This window comes from Pelophylax lessonae, assembly GCF_965119305.1.
Source record: "Pelophylax lessonae genome assembly, contig: HAP1_SCAFFOLD_345, whole genome shotgun sequence".
In the NCBI taxonomy this organism is placed as follows: Eukaryota; Metazoa; Chordata; class Amphibia; order Anura; family Ranidae; genus Pelophylax; species Pelophylax lessonae.
Genome location: NW_028119999.1, coordinates 46,616 through 71,480, shown reverse-complemented (window position 1 = coordinate 71,480; position 24,865 = coordinate 46,616). Strand labels below are relative to the sequence as shown.

Sequence of the window (24,865 nt, the reverse complement as noted above, 5' to 3'; positions counted from 1 at the left end):
ATTGGACACAGTCGATCACATGGGTAAAGAGCCAAGTCATTGGCTCTTTTTCAAGATCAGGGTCGCGCCGTGTCCTAGGAACACGACGGGGCCACGGTCGCCGCAGTGCATGCCCTCGCGGGTACGCGAGTGCGGCCGTTCTGGGGGGCCATCATATGACGTCATCCCATAACGAGAGCTGCGCCGCTCCACCGTCATTTGACGGTGGGCCGGCAGCAAGTGGTTAAAAAAGGGATGAATGATATTTTTGCAATTACGAAAGTCCTAAAACTAAGGCCAGTAGAGCAGTATTTTGGTCCAGGGATTTGATCCAACTGCCCTTGGTGCATCAAGAGACTTTTTTCCTCCTCTGTGGGAATAACAACCGTTTCCCAAGGGGTTTTATTTTGCCTAATCTGAACCAAATCTGCAGGAGCTAAAAAAAACTTTGTATTTGATAGGTATCGGTATTGTTTCATTTAATTCATGGCCAGAGCTGTTTTTGCATTTTTTTGCACACATTCAAATCATTTTAGGCCTCAAGATTAGTTAAAACCCACAAAGAGTATATATTTTTTATAAACAGAGACCCTGGAGAATAAAATATTGGTAGTTCCAATTTTTTTTATGTCACTCAATATTAGCACAAAGGTTTATCAAATGCAAATTTTCTGTAAAAATACACTAAAGTTAATGTGGTTGTAAACGCTAAAGATTTTTCTACCTTAAAGAGGTTGTAAACCCTCTTGTATAACTTTTACCTATAGGTAAGCCTATATTAAGGCTTACCTATAGGTGCTATAAATATCTCCCAAACTAGCACCGTTTAGGAGATATTTACAGCGCAAACTGCCGATGACGTCATCGGCGCAGGCGCTCTGAGGGAACGGCCACCCGTGCCGTTCCTTCAGAGCTCAGTGCCGTGAACGGCGGCTTCAGCGCGCATGCGCGGGAGTGATGTAATCGCGCCTCCGGCCAATCAGATGGCCGGAGGACGCGAACCCGGAAGCGGGACGGCAGGACATGTCGCCGTCCTGTCGCTGAGGTGGCGGCACGGCGGGGGCTTCGTTTTAAGGTAAGTACTGCATAATGAGCTAGTATGCGATGCATACTAGCTCATTATGCCTTTCTCTTTACAGGGCTTTTTTTTTCTCGGATTTTTTTTTTGAGTTTACTTCCTCTTTAATGAATTCTCTGCTCTAAGGTAAAGGGCCTTTCATGATCATCTCCCCCCAGCCCTCTCTAAATACTTACCTGAGTCCATTCTTAATCCAGCGCTGCTCTCTATCTCTCTCTGCTCACAGGACTCAGAGGTAGCACCGGAAGCCTGTGAGGAGGGAGCGGGGAGCGGGCCAAGCTCTTCTGTGTATCTATAGATGTACACAGCATGGCTAGTTGCTGAGAGAACCGGCGGGGGGACCCCAGAAGAGGAGGTTTTGGCTGCTATGTGCAAAACCATTGCACAGAGCAAGTAAGTATACAGTAACAACTTTTTTATTTTAGGAAAAAAATTAACCTTTGCAACCCAATTTAATTTTAGGGCACACAAATGCAATATATTAGCCAATCTTTTAGCAAAATATAAAATATTTGATGTGTGTGCACACAAAACCCCCTGCTGATACTGACATATGCCCCATGTCGTTGGCAATAAAGTGATAAAACATGAATATAAAATGAATCTGAATTTTTATATTGAACGCTGTCATTATGTATATTAAAGCCAAACTTTAGCCTTCTGTCACTTTAAATCAGGTTGGTTCAAACAAATTACCTTCACTAACAGAAGGGCCAGCTAAAAGTCCTGTATAAACTGTATGTAGCATCAGATTCATGCAGTATACAGTGCTGTGTTTGGGCAGCGGGACAGGGACTTCCCATCAAGCTCCTGGAACAAAATTGAGTTGGGCTGAGAACTTCTTTGTGTTTTCTGATTGAGTACAAAGCTCCCTGTGATTGGTTGGGATCATTACATCATTGGCCTTACTCTCCACCTCTGGCAATTAGAGAAAGCTTTCTATTCATTTAAAAAATACAAAGCTTCCTGTGAATAGCTGAGCAGCACTCATCCCAACTCAATTTTGTTCCGGGAGTGGGATGGGAAGTCCCTGTACTGCTGCTGGAACACAGCGAGTGAATCTGTTAGTGAAGCTAATGGTTTGATTAGAGCTTCCTGGTGATGACCTGTTTAAAGGTTGAAACGCGTTAAAGGCTTGAATGCATCATCACAACGACACTTCCGCCTATGCCACTCCCAGGGACCATGCCTAGCCGTGATAGAATGTGAGTGTACAAATTTTACCTTCTCTTCTCTGTAATAAATCATATGGTTTTATGCTATGAGGTTTCCCTCTGTCATCTGTCTCCCCCCTTTATATCTGAGGAGTAATCAGAAACCAGCCAGGGGATATTTCCCCAACAAGCGCAAGAGACCACACTAGAGATATAGGCGGTCAGATTTCAGGGTGAGTGTACATCCATGTGGGGCACTTGTTTTGAGCCAAAATACTGTTTTAGAGCATCGTTTGTTTAAAATACAAGAGCACGAGCACTTTATAAAACACAGCACTACGGAATTTTTATCTATTCATTATAAGCTGTCACAGTTATGGACTATTGCTGATATTTTATCAACCAAACACTAAACATGGAGTATTTTTCTATACATGTTCATGTTATATTGCAAGTAAGCTTACAGCAGCACTGCAGCTGGTGGAAAATTGCTTACACATTGATTCACTAAATATTATTTTTTCTTGACGCTAAGTTATATTTTTACAATGGTTTGCTTAGGCCTGCTTGATCCAAACAAACTATTTTAAAGTGAGAGAAACTGGAGTTAAGCTTTAACGCTTAGCTGTTATCACTATAGTCATTTTCATGGCAGTATTCTTTTCATGACCCAAATGCAGGGCAGACACAGACAATAAACCCTTGTGAGGAGTCTGGTTTAGGAGATCAGCATATTTGTGTATTAGTAGATAGCACAGCTTTAGAAATTAGAATTATTGACAGCTTAACTTCCAACTTAACTTCTAACTTAACCATAACTTCTACAGAGTTATGGAGAAAATTTGGTTTAGACCAGAGAAGTTATGTGTAGGTGTAGTGGAATGTAATAGTTAACATAAAGGTTGGACATTATTATTTTTTCACCCTCATTAACAATGAAGCTATGATTGTTAGAGGAGTGAACTTTGTCTTTGATCATATACTGTTGCTGTACATAAACTGTACTTAAAGAAATGATTATACTTTTATATATGATTTAGCCAAACCCAATGCAGAATCTCAAAATAATATTATTTGAAAGATAGCATATGCAAAGCTGTATTTACTAAGGAATGCATTTCAAAAACTTACCACGGTACATAATAAATTGTTAGCCACTTCAACTTTCTATAATAAAGATAAGATAAGATAATTAACACACTGTGGTAAAGCTATTTAATAATATGAATATTGTTTTAAGTATTTATACTGTTACATTTTTGCAGTTGTAAACAACATAATAAAGAGGTTACATGTTTTTATTTTTCTTTAGCTGTAAAGTAGTTAGGTGGAAAATTTCATTTTAAAAAAGTGTTTTTCAATTCCTGGCTGCTTTTCTGAATCCCACTATACAGTTCACCCAGTGTAATATTAGCTGTATACAGCAGAATGAGGAATGCATATTTAAATCACAAACCAACAAAACATTTTACCCCAGTAAGACCGAGTATGTTTCCAAGCAGTCCCTGAAGAAATTCTTTGCCAACTGATTCCAGTACATTTTCCTTAAATAAAACAAAGAAATTAGTGAAATCCTAAAACCAAACAAACTGTTTTAGAGGTTAATACAAATACATTTTTATTATTTAACATGTTTATTGCTTTACATCTTTGCTTTATATTTTAGTTGGTTTTATAATTGCTATGCTCTTTTTGGAGAAATTTTTTACAGCATTGACTTTGGCATTGTTAGTGCAACGGTCCTCTGTCTTGGTGCTTTTAACACTTATAATTCTTGCTGTGACATTAGAAGAAAGCTTGTTAAAGAATGACTAATGAACATGGGAGGACTGGGCCAGGAGGAAGGGGGGCAATTGCCCCCCGGGCCACTCTGATGCCTCATAAAAAGGCTGCACTGCTCCTGCCACAGACCTACCTAAAAGATTCCTGGGGAAGAGAAGTAAAAAGTCCCCACTGCTGACCTACTGAGTGTGGGATGAAGACAGGGAAAGAGTGCAGGCCTCCCCCCCAGCATGGATGGTGTAAACTGTGTCTGAGCAGAGTCCAGTTCCATGCCCCACTGGAGAATCTCCTCCTCTGGCCAGCCCCGACCAAGCTGTCCTAGCTCCCCCCAACCCCCCTGGTGGCCAGGTTGGGAACCCGGATTCGGTCAGTGAGTAGAGAGTACCTGGAGCAGAGCTTCAGCCTGGAATGAGGGTCAGGAGGAGGCCAGGAAGAGGGGGAAGAGGGCTGAGTCGCTGCACCATGGGCCTCTGCTTTGTACTTGCCCCCTGGGCTGAAAGTTGCCAGTCAGCCCCTGCTAATGAAGGTAAAGATATTTCCCTTTACTCTACTGAAAAGTACTAGGGGGAGGGAGAGTGAAAAAGACAGTTCTGTCATTTACAGAGACATCTGAAAACTGTCATTTTAACAATCTGCTGGAGAGAGCAGTTAGGTCTTTTTAATGTTGCTTGCCATAAGAGATTTGCTAAACGTTCACATTAGTCCCCGTTCACACTAAGGCGACCTTTGAGGCGACCTGGTCGCCTCACAGGTCGCCGTAGGTCGCCTCCCATAGGGAAGCTGCGGACCCGTTCTAATAGGAGCGACACAAGTCGCTCCGACTTAGAAAAAGGGTCCGGAGCTTCTTTGGGGCGACCAGGAGGCGACCGCCATAGACTTCAATGTTATGAAGTCCGTGGCGGCCGCTCCGAGGTCGCGGCGCGCTGCTTGCACCGCGACCTCGGAGGTCACGGTGCGAAGTAGCGTCGCTTGTATGTGAACGGAGCCTTACTTCCTTGTTTTGTTTTTGTGTTTATTTTTGATAGGATACATTGAATCTTTGCCTATTGCTCACTGTTACATTTTATCTTATATCGATTACAAAAGCTCTTGTTTTCTGCATAGTCACCACAAACCATGGCTTTGGACAGCAATGCTTCCGGGGTCAGCACATAGACACCCACACATCATTCTGCTGTCAATAACACATTCTATTGTTTCATAAAAGGATCCATACTGCTGCCCTGCATACAGGTACAAGCTTTTTGGTTGATGGAATAATATTGTACAATGTGTGACAATTTAATTTCTGAGAATGGACCAGAAATAACCCTACAGCTCTGCATTCTTCAAAAGATCGGATTAAATTTGAAGACTCTTTCTGATCTTCTGTCAAGATTTGAGGCACCATCATTACAGACATCTTTTTCACTCCCAAATCCTCCATTGGAATCTGCTGCTCTGTTTCTCTGTTCATGTTCAATTCTTCTTTCATCATTCGCATGCTCAATCTTCAATCTGAGTGTACGAGGATTCTCACTCTGTCCACATTTGCATCCGTCCTTTGTGTGTTTGGCTGCCCACTTCTTGTGTCATTGTGGACATTTTCCAAACCCTCTTTAAACTGCCTATTCCATTCAAAAACACTTGATATCTTTGTGGAATGTTCACCTTTTGTAACAGAGTTACATTTTCATTTGCATTTTTTCCAATTTCTATGCAAAATTTGTTGTTAATCCACTGCTCCAGATTTCTGCCACTTATTTTCTGCCAACAGCGCAATGCGCACATGTACTATTTCTTCTACTACTCTGTAAAGACTGAGTCAACTGGTCTGCAACCCAGGTGAGTGCAAGTTAGAACATGTCAGAAGACGCTTGAGTGTGAATGGTTGTGTGACTCACCACCATAGTGCTATGCCGCAGGTATTCCGGGAATTAAATTGTCACACCTCATACTGTGTGCTTACCATTCATCCACATTGAGCCTGTACACCTAAAACTGAACTTCTAGCAGAGCAGGGTGAGCATTTTCCCCATCTTCTAATCATCAGTTTTAGGTGTACTGTGTGGGAATATGTCTTATTCATCTTCTCCACTCCTAGCCTCAGTGTGACTTGTGCATCTATAGGGTCAGGTCTTGTTGGTATAATGCTAAGGTTAGTCAGTCATTTGCAGTAGGTGGGCACAAGATAGTTGGCTTAGGGTGGCAGAAAGTATAAATCTCATCCTGGCTCTTTAGAATAATCTAAAAAATGTGATTTCCTCAGTTTAGAGCACAGCTTATCAACCAGTTCCATATGTACCCCAAGAGATACTTCAAGCATTGTCAGGGGATACACCCGCTTGTAAAAAAATAATCCATTACTACCAGCCCAATGTTTTAGCAAATTAAGTCATATATAAAACAGATCTTACCTTGTATTTCTAAAAACACAATTTATTGTTTGTAAAGATTTATACACAAAGGATACCAATGATCAATGTATACTTGTCAAGGGGTGCAGTACAGGAAACAGTAATGATGAGGGGGGATGGTGGGAGGATCACTAAGTGCAGTTGAGGTTACAGGAAATGGACACTCCCAGAAGTTTCTTTTTAAGAAGGAACTTCACCTCAGGATTTCCCTGCAGAGGAGCAGTGTTCGGTGTTTATGGGCAGCAGGAAAGGTAAGTAATTTGTTTTCTTCCTTGCAAGCACAGACCTCTTTAAGCAGCATTTGGTTAACTACTTTAGCCCTGGAAGGTTTTATCCCCTTCCTGACCAGGCTCTATTTCACAATTCGGCACTGCGTTACTTTAACGGTCAATTGAGCGGTCGTGCGACGCTGTACCCAAACAAAATTTACGTCCTTTTTTTCCCACAAATAGAGCTTTCTTTTGGTGGTATTTGATCACCTGTTCGATTTTTATTTTTTGCCCTATAAACAAAAAAAGCGACAATTGTGCAAAAAAATATATTTTTTTTTTCACATTCTGCTATAGGACATTCCCAAAAAAATAAAAAAAATACATATTTTTTTTTAACATTTTAGGCCAAATCGTTTTCTGCTACATATTTTTGGCAAAAAAAAATTGCAATAAGCATATTTTGATTGGTTTGTGCAAAAGTTATCCCATCTACTAACGATGGGAAAGATTTATGTCATTGTTATTGTTTTTTTTTTTTTTACTAGTAATGGCGACGATCTGCGATTTTTAGTGGGACTGCAACATTGCGGAGGACAGATCGGAATCCTAACTGCCATTTTTGACACTTTTGGGGGTACCAGTGACATTACTACAGTAATCAGTGCTACAAATATGTACTGTTACTGTAATAATGCCATTGGCAGGGAAGGGGTTGACCCTGTGGGTGATCAAGGGGTTAAATGTGAGCCTATGTGCTTACTAACTGCGTGTGTGTGTGTGTGTGTGTGTGTATGGGGGGGGGGGGATCTGTCCCTGCCTGTCTCACAGAAGATCCGCCTGCTTTGTTTACATAAGCCGGTGGGTCTTCTCTCCATTTCCCGGATAATCGCGGGAGGAAGGCGGCAATCACCACCTCTCCTCCCGCGGCCCGCCTCCCGCTGTGTCTAAATACATGCACTCCAGTCACATAGTGCTACGTGACTGGACGCAGCCAAGCCGCTCTGCCACAGTAATATTACTGTGGGCGGTCGGCAAGCTGTTAAAGTAGAACTAAAGGCAACATTTTTTTTTCATTTTTGATAGAGTGCGTGAGGATTATAACCTCTGTCAGTATTTTTTCAATATGTGTCCCATTGGGGAGATTTCCCTTCACTTCCTGTCCCATAGACAAAACAGGAAGTGAGCAGAAATCTCTCCAAAGTGAGGGAATCTGAGTGTCACCAGAACTAGCGTCCCCATTGGAAGACTTCCCCTCTTTTTCTGTTCTGGTGTCAACCCAAAATTTGGAAATTTCTTTTACTTTCATTTTCAATAAGAATGATAAAAAAGGGCAAATAGAGAGGGGGAATAAACCTGACAGGGGCACAGACAGCAATAAAAACCCGACAAAAAAAAACTGTTGCAGTTAGTTATACTTTAAGAGTCACTTTAAGCTGAATTGTGTTATTGCAGTACTTCTAAAGCCTGAGAAAATGCCCATTGCTTACATACCTACGTTTTTTAATCTATAGTTTAATTGCAACAGAACCTGCTGGAGAGGTTTCAAGAATGGAATTGTAAGGATGAACATTCATTTAAAAACACCTTGGAGAACATTCTTACCAGTGTTTGATCGTTTTCCAGACCAAGCTCCTCATCCAAGACACATCCAAGTTTTTTCTGTTTTAAAATAGGTAAAAAGGGATTTCATACATGATGTGTGTATATATATATATATATAAATAAATTAAGCTCACATGTGACACAGTCCAAAAGAAAACTAAGTATGGTAAAACAGAAAAGCATTAAAATATAAATAAAATGTCAGCAGCTTGCAGAAAAGTTACTATAATATATGGACTCTTGGCCCCCTCTGGCAAACAGTCACATTTCAACCTCATGACATTGGTGACATGGTGTCTGCCAAATTGGTTTGGGGACTGATGTTTAAGAAGTGACAGCAGTTTAAGGCTCTTACTAAAAAGTGATCTGTTCCACCTGCAGAGACAATCTGTCCAATGCATCAGCAGATATACCTTGTTCAGAAGTTTGGTAAACATTGTCTATTAGACCGCATTCACACTGCAGCGGCACGACTTCTGCGCGACTTTGGGGGCGACCTGTGACTTCGGCGCGACTTGCACAGACTTCATAAAATGAATGTCTATGCAAGTCGCCTCCAGGTCGCCCCGAAGTAGTACAGGACCCTTTTTCCAAGTCGGAGCGACTTGTGTTGCTCCTATTAGAACGGCTCCTGTACTACACAGTGGGAGCGTGAGGACCGCGACTTGTCAGGCTGACAAGTTGCCTGACAAGTCGGATCAGTGTGAATGGAGTCTTACACCTTTATTTGTATTTCAAAACTACACTGCAATGCTGACAATTCGCCTTATGCTGGCCATACACTAGCAGAAAAATCGGGCGTGTGCGTTTTATAAAATCGAACGATTTATCGAAATGGCAAAAGATACTACCATCATGGAACCATCAAACTTCGAAAGATAAACGTTTGTTCCATGAACATAAATTAACCATTTTATCGTTAGTTTTCATGAAATCAGAAGTTTGTTTATTATTGCAGAATTTTGGTTGGTTATTATATACTCTATGCAAAAGCTAGCTGTGTGCCCTTGTTTGATGAGTTTAGCAATGAACGTTCGTGGAAATGAAATGCAGTTTATACAAAATGTTTTTTTTGTGGATCGTACATGTCTATTATTATGTTCATTCTGTAATATGTTTACCTTCTGGGTTAAAGGTTTTGGCACATGCGCAAGAAAAGTCGCACGATTGTTCTCGAGCGAGGCAGCCAAAAAACACAAGACTGTCGTTAGATCAGCAAAAGTATTTCCAATTTCTCAAACTATTTTTTAAGGCCAAAAAGTTGAAAGAGATTACCGTTCGTTATCCACTAACTATAAGAAAATCGGGCGAACGATCGTCATTATAGATTTTCAACCAATTTTTCTGCTAGTGTATGGCCAGCATTACTCTTCATATTGCCCAATAAAAATATGGCCTCTTCTTTGTCTACAGTGTTCATCTCACCAATCCCTACTGATTTTACTCAATGTAATATTTTACCAACATGAAGGGACACATAGCAGCCAATTATAACTGGTTTTACTAATTTCAGGATGGACAGGATGCTTTATGATTGGTTGTTACATTATAGCAAAGCGTTTTAAGACTTTTTGGAATATATTATAGCAAATGTTCAGGATTAAAACTTGTATTCTTCAGTTGTCATTTACCATGGCAGGTTTTGAATTGAATACATGGGATCAGTGTATAGTTGCCAAGCCCTGTGTGCTTATTCAAGAAGACACTTCAAGTAGAGCAAACTGGATGTACAAAATGTATCTACACCTAGCAATCAGATTTCAACGTATTCCCATCAGTTAGGAAATGATTGGTAATTGGTTTCCATTCTTTACAATACTTTGCAATTACATTACAAAAGGTTCTTACCAGTAATTCTGTTAGTTTAGCAGCAGCATCAGTTGCACCGCTTCCCTTTAACTTTAAAACAGAAAATAATACATGTAAATTAATATGTTATCCAACACAGTGCTTATGGCATTCAAAATACTGATTATAAGATTTCTATTTTGTTTGCTGGATTTACAAAGCAAATCAATTGTTACAGTTAACCCTAACCGGACCACATGTTCTTACTGAAATGCAGACATCAACACATACCTTTCACCTTTAGCTGCAACTTATTTAAAGTGAAAGAGGAAAAGGAGGATTCTGGAAGGAGGCCAGTGGTGTTGAGACCCCTTATGGGTCAAATTTAGAGGCGAGCGTGGTATGAGCACAGAGGGTGATACACCCGGAAATATTTCTACTTGAAGCATGAGAGCACTTTTACTTGATGAGCACCGGAGTCGGACTGATCTGTTGTATTTTTATAGATTTTGATGTTTGTTTTGCATACGCTAGTTTTTAGTGATATTTATTAATATCGGTTGACACAAACAATTTTCAGCATGCGGGACAGTTTTATGTTATTTCCTATATATGAATTTACATTTTTTTTTTTTGTTATTTATAACATGTGATGCACTTTATGAATTAACATTCAACAGACAGAATCCTTAATTTTCGGAGGATTTGATTGGAAAGATTTTTATGCTGGTGTTGCAAGGCTTTACACATGCCCTGGCTGTTTTCAGCCGGTTTGACAACTACCTCAGCTATTGAATTTCATTTTTTTTTTTTTAATGCAGTAGGGGTTTTAGCGACACACAAAGGACTTGAGAACAAAATGGGATAGAAGGACTACTGCAAGAAAATGAGTCTATAAATTATGCTGAAATTGTTATATTATTAATGAGTTTGGATTAAAAAAATATATTTTTTTTAAAATAAAAAATAAATTGCAGTTTGAGATAGTTTATAATATTACCTCACAATAAAGTTTTATCAGATCAGCTAATACTCCCGGAGCAACAGTCTGAAATGAAATACAGCAGTTCACATAACAACTTATATTCACATGACAAACATTGATTGAAAAATCAGAAACAATAGCAAAACTGTTTATATCTACAAATATTTCTCTGACTACTTTATGGCATGCTTTAGAACTAAGCTCCAGATAAATCTATATACTTTTTCACCTGCCAAGAGATTTGTCATTGTGTTCATGAAGTTTTGTGATGAAGGCAACCTTAGTAGGCCTGATTTTTCTCAACAGTTTGGTCACTAACTTTCTAGCTGTCTCTGTCAAAAAACATTTATGAATTGTACTTACTGAATGCCTGGATCAAATAGTTTTTGTTCTATCTGCATGGGGTTCATCTTGATTAAAATAGCATGAAGATGTATTATAATGTTCATAATCCTCTGTGATAAATCTGTAAAAGTCTCTTCAGTAAAAATCCTAGGCTGTGTTTAGTATTAGACAAATATCCAATCCTAATGCTATGTAAAAGTTCAGATTCTGGTCCCATAGCAACCAATAATTCTAAGTGACATTATACAATTTATTATTTCTGCCATTTCTAATTTACAGATGATATTATATATACATACCCCAAGGGCTGCCTTCCAGCACTCTGATTTTAAAAGTTTCTCCCCCTATTGCAGAATGATATTTCCAATTAGTATATATAGGTATTTCACATTTTACATAAAAAAATCATGTAAATATTCATATAATACAGTAAACAGAGACATGCATAGGTAAAACACTATTTATTTAATACAATATGAGAAAACATATTTGTGACGGATCACCCTGTCCCTGGATTGTAAACCCCCTAATTGCATTCTCCTATGAGCTCAGGACATTGCCTTCTATTTCATTTTATGTTCACTTTATTCATCTACCCAACAAACAACCGAACAGTCGGACCCCTAGCAGATTGCTAATATCACCAGCTCAACCACCTGTCTTCCACACATCATTGAATATGCTAATACTAATACTCACCTGTTATCTATTGGGGGTTCTGTGTTTACACTTCTGATAATGTGTATTGTACTTCAATGTCAGAGACGGATTCTTCCTATTGTCTGTGTATTGAGTTGTGATGTGGATTCTGTTAAGCCTTTCTGTCCAAATTGTTAATTGTTAATGAACTCACATATTGTTTCTGTCCAGATGGCTAGATAATTAGTTCAGGTTAATTCTATTTCTGTAAACAATTTAATCTGCATATGATAATGGAATCAGATTCACCTGACCTGATAGTGTATATAATGTGTGTGAGTGGGTTCCAAAAATAGTTCCTGTCTACCCTCAACATAGAGTCTCATCTCATGTTTGTGGGAGAAGGCTATACTAGCTCTCTCACTCTTCTGCTTGGATCGCTAAATCACTAGCTCTTATAAGAGCGGTTCCTGCTCTACTCTACAGCATCCCTCCCACTAGGGGGAAGAGAACATCTCTGGAGGCGCAACTCCTCTTTCCATAGGGGTGGCCGCTACAATATTGCTTCCTCATATTGTTGTATTTATTTAACTATATAAGTTTTACATGAGCAGTGTGGCTGATTTCTTCTTCAAAGGGTTGTGATGGTCTAATAGATAAAATGCTCATTTTTGTTATAGTCACACATAGGTGTCCATTTATGAAACCCAGATGATCACAGCTCATCTCGGATCATTATTGATTTATGAAACAGAGATGATCGGGGGAGAACATGTTCATCTCCACACACAGAGAATCTGTCATCGACTGGCACAGAAACGGCCAATTTATGAAGCTGCGATCTCCGCACTTCACTGGCGATCTGGGAATTCACACTCCCAGATTCACCAGCCCAGAGGTGGAGCATTGGAGAGAGAAGACAGAATCTGAGGACAACTGAGGGGGAATAAGGAAAACTATTGACTTCCTTCTTCCTCGATCAGACCCCCGAAGACAGTAAACATGTCCCCCTGCCATATATATATGTGTATATATATATATTTTTTTTTTTAAATGTGGTGTGTAGTATATATATTTATATATAAAATTTGTGTGTATATATATATATATATATATATATATATATTTTGTGTATGGGGACTAACTATTTTATTAATATGAGGTGGGGGTCTCCTCTGAGGATGCCTGTGTACTCATCAGTGGTAATTTACTACTGCTTAATCACTTCCTATCCAAGGACGTGCCTGTACGTCCTTGGATTTCAGTGGTTATACGGGGATGATGCCAGCACCCACAGGCATAAACCCAGTACCGATAGTTTCAGCCAGTGATTCCTTACAAAGTAGAAGTAATCTGATTGGCTAATTAGCCACTCGATCAGTCCTGCGTGTGACGGAAGTGGGTCCCACACCCTCCCGCTGCCACCGCCTCTCCCGGGCTCTCCGTCCCATTGCATGGCTGCCTGAGACAAAGAGAGAGGAACTGACATCATTCCCCTCTCTTTGTAACCCTGGAAACCGGGAGCGACAAGTATTCGTCACCTCCGGTTCTGCCCCTTTGTTTACCTGGACACCAGCGGCCAGAGAAGCAGCCGATCTCAGTCCGATTGGCTGCATTGGGGGCCAGAGGAGAGAATTTTTTTTTAAAAAGTGTAAAAAAAAAAAAATGTTATATAAAAGAAATAAATAATAATAAAAAAATGTTAAGCACCCCCGTCCCTTCGTGCTGATGTGCAAACGCGAACACATACGTTACTCCCGCACGCATATGTAAACAGTGATCGTACCACACAAGTGAGGTATTGTCGCGAACGTCAGAGTGAGAGCAATAATTATAACCCAAACCTTATGTGCCACTCTAAACTGGCGTTTAAAGCGTCACCTAAGGGGAATTTTAGGCACCATAGTTTTCCGCTATTCCACAGGCAGGACCAATTTTAATGTGTGACATGTTAGGTATCTATTTACTTGACGTAACATCATCTTTCACATTATACAAAAAAATTGGGCTAACTTTATTGTTTTGTTTTTTTTTTTTTTATTCATGAATGTATTTTTTTTTTTTCCAAAAAAATTGCATTTGAAAAGCTGCTGCGCAAATACTGTGTGACATAAAAAAATTACAACATACATTCTATAGTGTCTCTGCTAAAAAAATATATAATGTTTGAGGATTCCAAGTAATTTTTCTAGCAAAAAAAAATAGATTTTTACATGTAGGAGTGAAGTGTCAGAATAGGCTTGGGTCTCACAAGATTACAGGCAGCCCACCCACTTTTACATGGATCTTGGCCATTTTCAGAGGAAAAACTTCTCCCTGTGGGAAATTAAGTTCTCCGCTTCATAAACAGGAGATCATTTTCCACTGAGAACTGCCGAGAAGTGAACTGAGAAAATAATTCTCTGATTCATGAACGTACACCATATTTCAATGCAATAATGTACTACATTTTATAAAAAGTCCCCTGTTACTTGCCTAACAAATATTATTTACTCAGTAATGCATTGAAAAATATTATGATATTTAACATAGTAAACAATATAAGATGTTGTCAATATACAGTTTTAAACTTACCAATGCACAAACAGCCTTCAACGTGGCTTCATCTAGTCCCAGTGAGTTCTAAAAAACAAAAGCCCAAAAAAGATAATTTGTACCCCAATCATCCATTTGTCCAGCTTTCCAAGTGTATGTCAAGGCTCTTTGTCATCAGTCTCAGATTTATTATCTTACTTTCTTCTGACAGGTTCTCTTTATATTGGAAGACAAGGAAAACTGAGGGGTTTGATTTACTAATGGAATAGAGACTGTTTACATAGCAAATTAAATGTTGACTTCGCTTAAAGTGGTTGTAAAGGTTACATTTGTTTAAAATAAAATAACAAACATGGCATATTTACCTGCTCTGTGCAATGGTTTTGCACAGAACAGCCCCAATCCTCCTCTTCTTGGGTCCCCCGGCGATGTCCCCCCCCCCCCCCCCCCCCCCTGCTCAGTGGATGAGTTTCAGATGATTCCTGCTGAAGTGACCAAAATTCAAGCAATGGGTGGCCTTGTAAGTACCACCCAGCTCAACAAAAGTCAATCTAAAATTTAACTGAGTCAAGTAGAAAATGATCAGCCCAGCAGTGTCTGCACCCTATTAGATGCAGTCACTCTTTGGGTATGCGGGCAGCCTCATAACTGCTGAATTCAATAGCCAGCAATGAAGATTCCCTCATCCATGGTGTTCAGCTTGGATGGAGGAATAGATGGATTTCTCTATTACAGCCTATGGGGCTGAATGAGATACATCAAGTGATGTATTGGTTAGCCTTAGTAAACTAGATGAAGCTTTGTTCACTTTGGATGCCATTCATGTGCAATGGAGATAAACCGACAGGATTTTTGCCTGCATGTGATTGGATGATTAAAGTGAAAATTACTTCCTTATAGCTAAGTTAAGTTGTGAGTCTATATTCCTTTAGGAAACAAAGGATTAGCTTTTACTATAGTAGAAAGAAATCTACCAGAAATCTTTATTTAAAATCACCTGTTCACCTTCTCCTATTCCTAGGACTGTGGCACTCTGGAACCTATTGATAAATGTATTACTCCACTCTTTGCTTCCTTGCAGGTCCGGTAAGCAAGCTGTCTTTGGCAAGTGATATTTTGCAGTGTTTTATCCTTTTGGGAGTAACGGCTCATATACTGAAGGACATATTTGTAAAGCAGTGAATATGACATCAAACAATAATTCACTGCAGGTGAATATTCCTAGTGAATTTGTTTTAATATGCAGTAAACTATTCACCACCAGTGAATTTTCAGTGAATGCCACCTTCATTACTTCATAAAAATGCCACTAAATGTTTTGAGATGATGTCATTTATGTTTTTCATTTCATACATTTTCATTTTACTCCCTTAGGGCCCGTACACACACAAAAACCAGCCGACATTCAGCTCGTGTGTACGGCAGCCGGTCCAACAGAAGTCGGGGCAAACATCCATCTTCTGTCGAAGGGGCATGGCCAAAAAAGGTCTGCCAATTGTCATCTGATCAGCGCTCTTGACCGGTGTGTTCTACTGTGGGCCAATCCCCCTGTCAGAACACAAGAGCTCAATGGGGAGATCACTGTACTAATATCGCATTGTTAGTACAGGATCTCCTCCCGAACTATTCTGTTTTTGTTTTTCGTTCAGCCCACTGGGTTGAATGGAAAAAAAAAAACTGATAGTGTGTACTAGGCTTAAATTGGTACTAAACCCACAACAATAAATTCAGTCTGTATATGCTTGCTATACTCACTGTGGAACCTAAGGGGTTAATCCTCTGCATTGTGTATAAAGGCTGTTTGATCCTGTCTCTCTAATCCTTCTCTGCTTTCACTTTCATAACCTGATATTTACAGAGTCGGGGACAGGCTGCACATGCTCAGTTTGGTGTGTATTGCTAGATAGTTTTTTTTTTCCTGGGAGAGTGCATGTGATCAGCACAGAGCCAATCAGCACTGTCCAGACATTTCCAGACAGAGGATCAGGGGGAAATGAAAACTCCTCCTACAAGCTTTACTAGGAATTGCTACAAGTCACAAGGCTGCTATATACTGCTGATAAGAAAAGTTATTATCTGTTTATATTTAATATAATAATTGCATTTCCATGTTCTGTGTACTATGGGAGACCAGATATAGTGAATGCAGGATCCTGGGTTTAGTAACATTTTACAGGATTCTGGGTTTAGTAACACTTTAAGTCACCCAAAGAACTGATGTCTCAGTTTTTGTTTTGTTTTTTAATTATGTCTATTCTAATAAAAAATTTTTTTTTCAGAAATGTCCCTGAAGAATAAGTAGCTCTTACTTTATAGTCCTGAGGATGATTTACTAAAGGAACTGAGAATGTTCACACTATAAATTGTATGAAGATTGACTTCAATTATCTATTCATGAAAAAAGCAACTTCCGGTTCATTTTTTTCATCTGCACATTAACCACTTTACCACCGGAGGATTTTGCTGTCTTACGTCCAGGCCACTTTTTGCGATTCGGCGCTGTGCGACTTTAACTGACAATTGCGCGGTCGTGCGACGCCGTACCCAGACAAAATTTACGTCCTTTTTTTCCCACAAACAGAGATTTTTTTTGGTGGTATTTAACATTTTCTTATATGAAATTCCCCCCCAATGTAAAAATCTAATTTTTTTTAAATTTTTGGCCAATTTGTTTTCTGCTACCTATGTTTGGTAAAAAAAAATCACGATAAGCGTATTTTGATTGGTTTGCGCAAAAGTTATTGCGTTTACTAACTACGGGAAAGATTTCTGTCATTTTTGGTGTTTTTTTTTTTAACGCGTAATGGCGGCGATCTGCTTTTTTTTTTGCGGGACTGCAACATTGCGGCGGACAGGTCGGACCCTTGACTGACATTTTTGACACTTTTGGGGGTACCAGTGACATTACTGCAGTAATCAGTGCTATAAATATGCACTGTTACTGTAAAAATGACACTGGCAGGGAAGGGGTTAATTTTATTGGAGAGGGAGGGGTTAATGTATGCCTGGTGCTTACTGACGTGTGGGGGGGGAGGTGACTATGTGACACAAGGACAGATCGGATGTTCAGCTATGCTGAACACTCTGATCTGCCACTCCCTGTCACTTAGGAGATCCGCCCACTCTGTTTACACAGGCGGGCGGATCTCCTCACTCGATTCCCCAACGATCGGGAAAGAGCGTCTACGTCGCTGGACGGGAACGACTGGAGGTAAAGTGGTTAATGGGTAATTGAAGTGAATATTCAACAATTTATTGTGTGAACATTCTCAATCAGCCTCAGTATTTCTGACCAGCTGTTATGTACAAACAGAAATGAAGCGAGGGAACAAGAAAACTTACCAGAAGCTTTACAACAGCCTCACCAGATTTGCTTCCAGTTTCTCCAACCCCCTCCAAAAGTTCATCCTAAAAACAAAATGCAACAGAATTGTGTATGCATGCATGCCAAATATCTCACTTAATACCTCTAAGGTGCAGCTTTACAGACTACAAATGACAAACAAGTTAAAATTTCTGTAAAATTAACCCATATTTAAAAATAAATAAATAAAAACATTTTGGGCATTGTAATTGTGGGTGTGGTCAGTGCTCATTTATGTTTTGAGTGTTGCAATTTTTTTGCTTTTTAGATTATTGAATACATTACTTTTACATTATGAGATTACAAAGTGACCACATCTACATTATTCATAGTAAGAGGTCCCAAGCATTAAGAGGTTTCAGCATTAAGAGCTTTGATGTTTAATGATCATGGGCACACACAGTTTTTATATGTCTTTATATTTTCAGCGTGTGGACATTTACTGTTTTTGAAAGCTTGCAACTTCTGATATCCTGTATATGTATGTGAGAATGGAATAGTTTGTATCATATATAACTATATAGTTATGTCTGTGTGTGTGTGGTGTGTGTGTGTGTATATTATATATATATATATATATATATATATATATATATATATATATATATATATATATATAGTGCTGGGAACTCCCACCTCCAATCCAGTCCTCATGAGCGCACACATTACATGAGGTATACCATCTGCTCCCATATGTAGATATTTTACGATACTAGTTCTGCAGCACCTGAGGTGATAAATTCAAATGTTTGCAACATCCACAAACTTCACATGGGAAAAATCTGTATAACAGTTGTGAGCCGCTCACAATCCTTCCTCAGGTAAAGTATGTATAAAACTGAAACAGATCATCTCCATCTTATATGTTAATTGCAACCAGAAACATGTAACACCTGTGCACACATCCTTCTACTACCTTGTATCAGAGAAGCGCTCTTATAGGGAATGAATTAAAAATCATATAGGACACTATAGTTAGGGCAGATATGTTTCTCCCTCAACTACAGGCTTTGACCTTTTTAGGATCTAAACAAAGTGGACCTTTTCCATGTTTGTCCTGTGTACATTGTTCTACATGATTAAGGGTTCATCTTTTACACACAGGAAGAAATATAGACATAAACATCAAAGGGTACAATGCATGTCAGAGCCCTTTTGTAGTTTATGCATTAAAATGCCCCTGTGGTTCGCACTATATCAGGGAGATGACACCGAGGATGAAAGATAGATTATCACAACATAAATCCTCAAGGGGGCAGATTAGCCAGAGCTTCCTGTTCCCAAACATTTTTCTATGCAGACATTCCATTTCCCAGCTTAAATTTATAATCATTGATCATGTTCCTAGACCCCAGAGGGGTGCCAACAGGGAATGCAGTTAAAGTGTAGAGAGGTTAAATAGATAGCTGAACTGGACACTATACAACCCAAAGGGTTAAATGACGACTTGGATTTATTCCTTTTCTTGTACCCACTGTCACGTTTGGTGGGCACTACTGCCTACTGAACGTGATGTATTCAAGTGAATGGAGCCAGTCTACAATTGCCCCACATCCACATGTAATACACATGGTTGCAGCACAGTGGGTGGCATTTAGGAGGTTAAAACATATGGTAAGGAGGTGAGCTATTTCCTTATCACCTGTCAAACTCTTCATTCTTGTTGCTCTATAAGAGCGGTTCTTTGATACAAATTAGTGGAGGGATGTGTGTACAGGCGTTATGTGCTCCCGGTTACAATTAACATTTAAAAGGAAATGGTCTGTTTCAGTTTTATACATATTTTACCTGATCAAAGGCCATGACAGTTCAAGAGATTGCATGGATTTATCACATACGAAGTTTGTGGATTTTGCAAATATTTAAATAAATCACTCGATGTGTTGCAGAACAGATATCATGAAGTATTTTATATATATGAAAGTATTATCTCTCTCTCTCTCTCTCTCTCTCTCTCTCTCTCTCTCTCTCTCTCTATATATATATATATATATATATATATATATATAGATAGATAGATAGATAGATAGATAGATAGATAGATAGATAGATAGATAGATAGATAGATAGATAGTTACACATACATATATGTACACTACTGTGTTTGTATATTTATGTCTAACCATGGAGATAATCAGAAGTTATTTAATTTCTGTCATTAATCAAACGTGTTGCCCAGTAGTCACATTTGTTTGCTCTGAATGCTGTAATTCAATTCAATGTGATTGGTTAGCACAATTACTGCTCTTTGTGCATCTTCATTGGTCATTGAACTGGTTTACAAGGGTTGATGTTTTTCACAGAGCAAAAAATGCTCACATTAAATGCCAAATAATGTGGAGAAGCATTTGAAAATAAAATGAAAATGTTGCCTTGTGCATTATTGGTTAATTCACATTGCATATTTTATATCAAAAATTATATTATATCAAAATTAGATTTAAAAAATGTAAGTAGATGGAGAGAGTCTTACAAAATCATGACCCTCGCCAAGAAGGTTATCAGCATGGCAGCCTGTACACTTCTGCAAAGAAAGTACAAAGTACATTATGAGACATAATAATAATACTAGTAATAATAAAATACCTAAATGAAAATGGTAGATGAGGGAATTCTATTCCTGTTTGGGATTTGGGTAGTATCTTTTTCCATGTCTATAAGCTGTAGCATTAAAGCTGAGGGCAACCAACATCAAAAACAGATAAATCAGCACAAAGGACATAACTTACAGATAGTAGGATGTGCACCTTGTGCTGATTCCTTTTTCTTCATCCTGCCCCACCCAACCCCACCCCTGTAACCTTCTAGCACAGTAGGGGTTAATACAATGAAGGGGCTGTCACAGGCTCAACTATTCTCACCATTTCTGCCCAGCTCTGCCATTCACAGAAGACATATTAGAGCTTCTATAAATGAAAACAAATGGAGGACAGACAGATGATTGAACAGGTTGACCAAGGTTGTTTCCAAGGGTTAGGTATGGGCCATACCCCCCCCCCCCCCGTTGAGAAGTTCTGCTGCGAACCTAACAGGGGGGGTGTTCGGAGCATCCCTATCCCTTAGTAACAACCTTGTTATTAGAGTGCAGCTTACTCATTGTAGTACTGTGAAATTCATACCCCCAAGGCTATTATAGGCCCAGGTTCTTTTTCTATACCATCCTAAATATGCACCCTTTTATGAATAACTTCAGACCAGGCTCAAGGAAAAGTTCTAACCCGAATGGCAAACCCCATTGAAATCTGAGGGAGCCGAACATGAAAAATCAAAAGTGCCTATTTTGAGGGCTTGTATGCAAGTAATTGGCCATAAAAGTGGTATTGGGTTTTAACATGGGGCCCCCATGTTAAAAGGGACTTCCAGATTCTGATACGCCCCCCACCCACAGACCCCGACAACCACAGCTCAGGGTTGTTGGGAAGAGCCTCCCTGCCCCAGAGCACTGCCCCCCATGTTGAGAGCATGTGACTTGGTATGGTTAAGGAGGGGGCTGCTCGCTTGTCCCCTCCCCTTTCCTGACCTGCCAGGCTGCGTGCATGGATAAAGGTCTGGTATGGATTTTGGGGGGGGGAAAGCTGTTTTTTTTTTTTTTAATTATTCATGGACTGGGGGGGGGGGGGGTCGAGGTTAAACTACGCCATTTTTTTCTTTACATTTTTAATAGCCGGCATCCGACAATTGTAACCGCGAGTCATTTTAAATGTGATTTGACCCATTGACAGCTGATGACTCATCAGTTGTTAAGGATGCCGCGGCCACGTTCCCGGCCCCACTCCTTAAAAACCAGCTTATAGTACGCCCTGATTGGGCAAAGCTTTACCCAATCAGGGCGTAGCATTGCAGGGTGTTCATCTGGGCGAACACCCTGAAAATTTGTATGTTTGGCAAATGGCGGAACAGGCAAATGTTCGGCCCAAACATGCTCGGGACAAAACGTTCTCCCATCCCTACTAAGGGTAACTAAGTAAATTCACAAAATTACAAGCAACCAGTCAAGGTGTGGCACCTTGGTAAGGAGTGGCTTCCTCTGGTCATGAGAGGGCACCAGTCCAGCTCTCTCCCTAGCAGTCCATCTCCCATAGCATAGCAGGCCCATCTCCCATAGCAACCGGGAGCAGACCAGCATTACAGGGTCCCTATCCTGACCAGTAGGTACGGTACAGAAGGAGTTATTACAGGACACACATGAGACCTGCACTATGTGTCCGGCGGGATTTCATTCCATAACTGGGAGTGAGGTAGTGGAGGTATTCTGGCTGGTGGAGTGGCATGGTTTGGCTCCACCCCAACTGCAACACATGTAATGCACTGAGATTATAGCATTGGGACAGCTGTTGGAAGAGAGGAATATGGCTTTATACTACTTGCAGTGTCTGCTCATCTCTGAGTCTGGAGACTGCCAAAAGGTTAGACTTTCCTCATCATGGCACTTCTCGCCTGGCCCTGGGCATTGATGGGTGCACCTCTGGCAAAGGTTACCCTTATTGCACAGGCGTGTAGGCTCCCTCTGACAAAATGTCATACTCAGAGACAGTATCAGTATCCAAATCCTCCACCACTCTACATATGGCTGACCCTCTCTCCCAGATGGGTTACCCTCTGAGTTATCAGGGAATTACAAGAGATTTATACAAAGTCAAATTTAGGTACTTGCACTTATTCATTTTAAAATAGATTTGCACATTTTCTTTTACTGAATAGGTTTTAGTAAACAGATTTCTATGTTCATGGTGGCCATAGAAATAAAAATATATATTATTGAACAGCTAATCTGTACATAATATCTTTAAATTAGTACTTCATACCAGTATAGCAATAAGTTCTTTCAATGCAGCTTCATAATTCTCTTTGTTTTGATCCTCCTAAAAAATAAAAAGTCAAACTTAATAAAAGGAAAGTGAATGCATTAATCATATAATACACAGCAAATGTTTTGTATAAAATGTATTTTGTTAGATAGAAAGATTATTTTAGAGAAGGTTAAAGTTATTGTAACTGCCCTATTAAAAGCAGATCTCTTAAAGCAATCTAAGCAAACCAATAACACTTTAATGAAAAGTGCCATGGCAAATTCAACTTAAAAAAAAAGTGTCCTAGACACCAAAATGCTTTCAGAACATCTAATCAGATCTGCTGGCGGTGATTAAATTGTTCATTTATGAAATCAATATATGCAGCGATAGTGACTATCACTTATCTCCACTGTACAGCAGTTTATGTGGCTGTGATGAGGAGTGGAGACGTTGTTCTGTCTCCCACTGCAGCAAAATGAGAGAAATGATCTCCCTCCCTCTTTCTCCACCTCAGAGATGGTAATAGCAGGGAAAGAGAAGAGATAAACAGTCACAATGTGATGAGGAAGCAGATGAATGTCACTGCTTGGCAGCCCCAGTAAAATCATTCAGGTTGTATGTATATATACACATACATTGTATTACAGAAAGTATTGGGGCGTCTGCCTTTACACCCACATGAGATTTAATGGCATCCCAGTCTTAGTCCATAGGGTTTAATGTTGAGTCAGCCCACACTTTGCAGCTTTAAAAGCTTCAACTCTTCTGGGAAGGCTGTCCACAAGGTTTAGGAGTATGTCCCTGGGAATGTTTGACCATTCTTCCAGATATGCATTTGTGAGGTCAGGCACTGATGTTGGAGAGAAGGCCTGGCTCACAGTCTCCACTCAAATTCACTAAAGGTGTTCTATTGCGTTGTTGTCAGGACTCTGTGCAGGCCAGTCAAGATACTCCACCTCAAACTCGCTCATCTGTGTCTTTATAGACCTTCATTTGTGCACTGGTTAGGAACATGAAATTGGCCAAAATGCCTTGGTATCCTGATGCCTTAAGAGTTCACTTCACAGGACTTAAGGGGCTAAGCCCAACCCTGAAAACCAACCTCACATCATAATCCCCCCTTCACCAAATGATTTGGACCAGTGCACAAAGCAAGGTCCATAAAGACATGGATGAGCGAGTTTGTGGTGCAGGAACTTGATTGGCCTGCACAGAGTCCCAGTGCACCTTTTGCAGCTATAACAGCTTCAACTCTTCTGGGAAGACTGTGCACAAGGTTTAGGAGTGTGTCTATGGGAATGTTTGACCATTCTTCCAAAAGCGCATTTGTGAGGCCAGGCACTGATGTTGGAGAGAAGGTCTGGCTCGCAGTTTGTGCTCTAATTCATCACAAAGGTCTTCTGTTGGGTTGAGGTCTGGACTCTGTGTAGGCCAATCAAGTTCCTGCACCACAAACTCGCTCATCCATGTTTTTATGGACCTTGCTTTGTGCACTGGTCCAAATCATTTGGGGGAGGGGGGATTATGATGTGAGGCTGGTTTTCAGGGTTGGGCTTAGCCCCTTAGGTCCTGTGAAGGGATATCTTAAGGCATCAGCATACCAAGGCATTTTGGCCAATTTCATGTTCCTAACCAATGAACAAAGCAAGGTCCATAAAGACACAGATGAGCGAGTTTGGGGTGGAGGATCTTGACTGGCCTGAACAGAGTCCTGAAAACAACCCAATAGAACACCTTTGGGATGAACTAGAGCACAAACTGTGAGCCAGGCCTTCTCTCCAACATCCAACATCATCATTTTGGAAGAATGGTCAAACATTCCCATAGACATTGTGCACAGTCTTCCCAGAAGAGTTGAAGCTGTTAAAGCTGCAAAAGGTGAGCCAACTCAATATTGATCCCTACAGACTAAGACTGGGATGCCATTAAAATTCATGTGTGTGTAAAGGTAGGCACCCCAAAACTTTTGGTAACATAATGTATGTGTATATATACAAATAAAAATATACAGTATATACAGGGGGTCCTCAAAAGGTTTCTACACTTTTGTGAATATATATATATATATATATATATATATATATATATATATAGTTTAAAGTGCAGAAGAACTCTTGTATATATGGCGTTTTTTTAGGGAGAAATATCTCACCGTGCCCCCTATGGCTTATAAAAGTTGGGAACTTTTACCCCCTAAAAAAAGTCCTAGCGCT

General features: G+C 39.9%; 1 long non-coding RNA gene across 1 annotated transcript; it reads right to left on the bottom strand.

Annotated features, from left to right (window-relative positions):
- Positions 1–11,637: 11,637 nt before the first annotated feature.
- Positions 11,638–20,414, bottom strand: LOC309543761. Its single transcript, XR_014224814.1, has 4 exons — positions 20,333–20,414; positions 17,838–17,903; positions 14,535–14,582; positions 11,638–11,665 (listed from the first exon to the last, which is right to left on the bottom strand). It is a non-coding gene; the product is annotated as an uncharacterized lncRNA (long non-coding RNA).
- Between the last annotated feature and the right edge of the window lie 4,451 nt (positions 20,415–24,865).